The following is a 7,023-nucleotide window of genomic DNA, read 5'->3' on the forward strand; positions in this document are numbered from 1 at the left end:
GCACCATCATCGGTCACCATCCGCACCATCGTCGGTCACAACAATCTTCCCCAATACATCTCCTCCTTGTGCCACCACTGCAAGACTCCCATCTCAATTCCTTTTCTTTGCTGCTAAGAACCCTAGCCGCTATCTAAAAACCCTAGGCACAGTGATGCTAAAGAAAAAGAAGAAGAAGAGGAAGAAAGGGGGTTTGCAACGATGATGTTGTGGGGCTAAAGAGTGGTGGTTGTGGTGGGACAGACTAGGGAGTAGTGGTTGCGCCTATAAGGTGCTACGAAGGTGGTGGTGGTCGCAACAATAAGAGGTCGGAGGAAGTGGTGGCTACGGCAACTAAGCGTTGTTGGATGATAGTCAGAGATAGTGGTGACTACTAGAGGTAATGGGGATGAGATTAGGGTTAGGGTTGGGGTTAGAAGATTAGGGATGTGGATATACCTTGAATTTTTTGTTTGGACCAAATTGAAATTAAAAAAAGCAATTAAAAAAAAAATGAAGGATGTGGAGGTTCTAAGAAAAAAGATAAGGGTAAATCGCAACCTTCTAAATATTTATAATATTTTTTTAAAAAAATTTTAACCTTAGCTTTTTGTAAAGAAAATTAGGCTGTGTTTGGTTGTGAATTCAAAACGTGATTCTACACGTGAACTCCCGCTTCACGTTTGGATAGGATGTTCAAAAGTTGATTCAGCGTGTTAATTCAAATTAGATTTTGAAAATTCGTTTGGCAGTTTGTATCTCCACTTTCAACGTTTCTCAGCATGTATCTCCACTTTCAACGTTTCTGAAAAGCTTCCATGTCCTTCTTTTCCATCGTCTCTGTTTCACGTGAACCTCATCTATGTATCAAACCTTGGGGATGACCGGGCGGTAGACCTTGCGGATGACCGGGCGGTAGACCTTGGGGATGACCGGCCGGTTGTCCTCCTCTCTGAAGATGAACTGACATCAATTATTTTATAGAAAGGTGAGGTTCAAAAGGTTCAGAAATGTGAGATTTTATTCAGATTTTCTATCAATTATTTTAGAAAAAAATTAAAAACGTATTTTATAAGATGTTTGTACAGGTGTAAAAAATAAATTGATAGAAAAATTAATTGACACAAAATAATTGACATAGGCTTATTTTAAAATGACAAAATTATTTGAAAAAAAAATTATTCAAAAAAAAGATTTGAAAAAAAATTAATTGACAAAAAAAATGATATTTTTAATGTCAGTATTTTAAAAATAGTTTGGTTATTATTGTTGATAAAAAATATGGATATCGATAGAAAAATTAATTGGCAGAAAAAAATTGACATCGGTTTATTTTAAAATGAAAAAATTATTTCGAAACAAAAATTATTCAAAAAAATTACTAAAAAAAATAATTGACAAAAAAAATCAATTTTTAATTTCAGTATTTTAAAAATAGTTTGGTTATTATTGTTGATAAAAAATATGGATATCGATATATGAGTTGTGTGTTTGATGATAAATTATTAGTTGAATTAAGTTTTGAAAATTATTTTCAAAACACATCACCAAACAAATTTTCACCTTTCACATGTCACATCAAACTTTCAAAACTTAAATCAAAATACATCTTCAAAACACAATTCAACACTCTATTTAAAATCATAACCAAACAAATTTTCTACACTCAAATCATAATTCTACAACTCACAAACTCAAAATACAACTCATACTCTTAAATCACATTTACAAAACACAACCAAACGCAGGCTTAGTTTTTTGTGGTTTGGAATAAGAGTTCACCCTCATTTGTTTGGTCTCTTTTGCTTTGTGAATTCATTTCCTACAAACTCAATGGTTAATTTATTTATTTTTTTTAGAACAAAGAATTGAAAAATAAATATGTTGAATAAAAATTAATTTTCATATTAGAAATAAGTCAACATGATTTCTAATTTAATTTTTTTTTATAAATATTATCATCCTCGGTCCAAAATTAATAAGCATATAAAACTATTTCAAAGTTAAATGAAGAGTTAGGTTTGATGTGTAAAAAATTTCAACTTATTATTATTATTATAACAATGATAGAGATCCTCTTTTGAGAGGATCCCCACAATCTCCAACGTGATTCACACCTCTCAGAATGTGGGCTTCACACATCATGAGTGGTGTGGATTACTTTAGAAGTTGTGGGAGTCTTCTAAAAAAAGAGTCTCACTCATTTTCCTCATTATTATTAGATTAAATGAAAAGTCAGGTTATGATATTTTTGTTATTCGGTGGTGCTATATGCACATTAGTGTACTAACTAGTATACCAACAGTAGTTATTACATTATTATTGACTCCATTCATTAATTACATTACAAACACCAAAAATATCTTAAATTATGTCACATCATCAATTGGTACACTAATTAATACACTAATTGATGCATATAACATTATTTTTTGTTATTTTCAATATTATTGACTTGTTTTAAACACCATACCTTATTACTTTAAATGTTATTTCAAAAACTTTGTTGAGCATTTATTAAACAAAAACATTTATTATCATTTAATGTACCTCAATAAAATGGCTCCCCTCCTCTCCTCCCAAATTCAATTATCTCTGTAAATCTTCTTACACGTGCATCATACAAAAGAATTGCCCCATCTTCGCTCTAAAATAGCTCATCTTTCTCACGGCATTTGTTAACATTTGTCATAAATAAAATATAATAGCTCATTCTTTCTTAAAAATTATTTGAATTTGAATGCTAGTTTTAAACAGCACAAAAAATTTGATGCAATATAAAAATGTACATGGACAAAAAAATATTCTTAAGAGTGGTCAAATGGGACACTATAAAAATTTGAAAAATATTATATATTATATTAAAAAATTAATAATTTAAAATTGTAGAGATTTGCACTCCCAAACATACTTTACTTCCCTAATGATAATCATAAGTCTATCCCTAACTAGTAGATTCATCCAATAATATGAGTTTCATCTAATATTATATCTAGTTAGTATATTAATTAATACGCTAGATTAATCTTACTCAGGTTCATCTTACTGACTTCGTGTAACCCGCTATCTATGATTATGTAACGAGAAAAATTATATGAATTGATAAATTTACAATTTCTTTATAAATTAGTGATCGCTTGGAAAGTGACTTTTTTAGTAATTTTTTAACTAAAATATGAAGTGAAAAAAAATCATGTGCTATGTTTGAAAAGAATTTTTTGACATTTTACACCCAAAAAAAAAAAAATGCAAAAATTAGAGTGAAAGGGAATGAATCTATATTTATTTACTTTTGGTATAAATTTTTAGTGTTTTGAATTTTTAATTTTTTAATTAAATTAACTTATTCTCAAACGGACCCTTGTGTCGTATACATATAATTTAGTCAACAAAGGACAAAGGGACGGCTCAAAAGAAAAGTAAATGGGAATGCCATAGAAGAAAAACCCAAACATATGAATCTCTCTCCCTGCCTTTCTTGAAATCAAGTTTGAGGCTATTGCCAAAACGATGTACAACTGTCTATTGCATAGAGCAACTATTCTCTAGTTTGAAGAAAGTGATTATCTCCCTTTGGCAACAATAAGGTTGTCATTTAAGATTATTGAAACTATCATCATCCCATTTATCTGTAAATTAACAAAACTTTCTTATTCATATTTTCTTTATTTGCAATTATTAGATATATGAAGCTATAATTTATGCAATTTTACTATAACATCCAACAGCTAGAATATATGCAGCACATCTGCCATTTTTTGCATTTTAATTTTAATCAAATACAAATACAATATATATAGCGACAACTAGGTAAACTCTTGCACCTCTAGAAGGTCAAGGATTTGAATCTCCTCCTCCCACCCGAAAGTTACAATATCGAACACCTTGTGACATTATCTACTTTGGGAATTCCAAAGATTTGTTTAATCGATACAAATTGTGACCCTGATCTTGGCGATATTTCATTTTTAGCGAACGATGATGCTGTAGCTTCAATCTGATTAATTCTTAACAAATTAGTATTCGCAATTTGTAAGGGTCATTCTAGCTATATAATAAATCCTTGATTAAAAATAAGATAAATAAATCACTTAACAAACTACATAGATTTATGGAATTGGTTACTATTTGTGAACCTCAAAAAAAAAAAAAAAAAAAAAAAAAGAGCAAATGAAAAAGGAAGAAATGAATATTAAGAAATAGTCGCTTCTAAGTGAATTCTCCCTAGACACATCTATTTAATTAAATTATTGATTGAGCCCGAATATATGGATTGTGCTAAAGATTTAAAAACCCCATTTTCATCTACTTTTTTTTCAAAAAAACAGATGCAATAAAAAAATCCAACGGATTTAAAACTTATTTTTCAGTAAATCTATTGCAAAATGCGTTTCTAGAATGCCCAATATCCATAGGTATGGAAAAAAATTTGTAGACAACCGAACAATTGTTATTTGAGAATAGACTATTTTAATAATTTTTTGCTTTTACAAAAAGATGTGCAATGTAGAGGAAAGATGATGTGACCCAAATAAGAGGTGATGTAATCCAAATAGAATAAAAAGACAAAAAGCATACTTTTTAAGGAGGCTGCCAAACAACTTATACAATATTTGCCTTATGCAACACGTTGGGATTATTTAGCTACTATGTTTACAAAAGTAACAACCGTAAATGCACCAAAACAATTGGGAAATATTGAGAGCCAGGTATATAAGAGTAATTTAGGAGCAACTTTTAAAATTGTGAATTTTTATTTATTTTACTATTTAATAACTTATAATTAGATCTTGGTAGGCCTCGTTTGGGAACAGGCTAATTTAGTAATTTTTTGGCTATTTGACTAAAATATGAGCTAAAAAAAACTAGTATGTTTGGAATGACTTTTTGACTTTTTACGAAAAGATGTGCAAAAAGTAGAGAGAAAAGAGAATCTTTGACTTTTTGGTATGGGTTGTTGACTTTTTGGCTAATTTAGTAATTTTTTGACTTTTTAGCTAAAAGGAAGGGTTCCCAAACGAGGCCTAACTGTTTATCACTTGACAGTTTAAAACAAACTTTTCAAGTAATAAAATATTAGTTAATGGATAAAAATGGGAAAATTTATAATCCAAATCCATGCAATAACATCATTTTGAATCCATTCAATTTGAATTGGTATTTTCTCCATCACAATTATTGTGAAAGGCATCTACAAAAATGAGTGCGATAAATTAGATCAGACTTTGCACTACCTCGATGTGACATAAGCGTGAAAGAGGTTTTAGAATACATTTTCTTTTTATAAGGGATAAAATCACTTCTTTTGACTTTTTTATCCCATATTGTTGGGTGGATCTCGAAAGATATAAAAGATCTCCTTCCAAGCTGTACATACGACTTTCATCAAACACGGCTTTTCACATAATTCTATATGTCTCTATGAGATCAAGTATGGAATTCTGTTTACGGGAAACAACTCTAAAAGATCTTTTCTTCCTGTTGGACATAGGGTCCTCCTCTTATCTCTTCCTTCTTCGAGCTTAGGTTATGAAAGGAGAAGAAGGTATTAGCAACAACTGGTTTTATTACGAGAACTCATGATGTTAATATCGATCTATTATGACCCAATGCATCTAGCATTGGGTAGACCTCATACAATAATTGTCCTAGTTCTACCCTATCTTTTGTTTCATTTCTACTGGAATAATCACAAACACTTTTTTGATTTTGGCCCTCAAAAGGGTCACTAACAAAATACCGCATTTAGAAGTCCATTTATTACATAATTTGGACAAAAATAGAATTGTGCTACTCGAAACTTGGGTAGAGATGGGGATATTTTAGTATGTAAATTAACGTTCTAGATGGTGAGAGAATCATCATATGCTCCGGAAGATAGATTATTCCGAGCCATACTTGGCATTCAAGTACTACATATTACTCGATCCATTTCTGTATCAATCATGATATATGACATCCATTTCAAGTGCATATCCCATTTTTGCACAGTAAGGTTATGAAAATCCACAATTGACTGGACGTATTGTATGTGCCAATTGCCATTTAGCTAATAAGCCTATGGATATTGAGGTTCCACAAGCAGTACTTCCCGATACTGTATTTGAAGCAATTGTTCGAATTCCTTATGATATGCAATCAAAACAAGTTCTTGCTAATGGTAAAAAGCATATATCCTTAACATATTGAAACGATTGCCATTATTGGTATCAAACCAATAGTGATTCATACAAGCTAAATCTTCTAATAGACAATTGGGCCAAAAAAAGAATTTGAATTTAATTAAGAGCCGTGCTACCGACCCCCAGTGGGGTGACCCCCATTGACAACCCCTAGTGAGGTGTCGCCTCTCCATTGGCTGAAAAAAATAAATAAATAAAAAAAATAACAATTTTTTTTTTTTTGCACCAATCACACGCGACCCCCAGTACCCCCACTGGGGGTCGGAGGCTTTTTCCTTTAATTAATTTATCTCTATCAAGATCTTTATTTTCATTAAAAAATCAACTCCAATTTTTGACCTTGTTCCTGTAAAAACAACATTGCCAGAAATTGACAAGGTAAGATTTCCATTTATTCATCAAAAGAGACATACCTTTTGAATTTCCTTGACACCTTACATAATGAATAAAAGGATTCTTGAACAACCACAAATTACCTGAAAATCCTTAAGTCCTCTAATTGAGATATGAATACACACTAAATTGCACAAAAAAAGTTGTTTTGCATCGATCCAAAGCCCTAAAAGACATTTTAAAAAGATTAAAAAGGTTCATTGAGCGCCTCATGACTATGTCATAATAGATTCAAACACTCTTTTTCAAGAACAAAGAAGAGAGAAAGGACTTAAATCATAATCCAATGGATTTGATTATTTTATAGGCTCAATTGCCATTGTAATTCTATAGATAAATAGAACTTCAAAACATTTTTTCTTGAGCCATACGAGGAGAAAACTTCCTATACATTTCTCGGGGAGGTAGCACTCATCTACATCTATCCCAATGAGCCATTTATCAAATCGTTGCACTTGATTGGAAATGG

Source organism: Camellia sinensis, chromosome 7 (assembly GCF_055761805.1).
Source record: "Camellia sinensis isolate YWXY chromosome 7, ASM5576180v1, whole genome shotgun sequence".
NCBI lineage: Eukaryota > Viridiplantae > Streptophyta > Magnoliopsida > Ericales > Theaceae > Camellia > Camellia sinensis.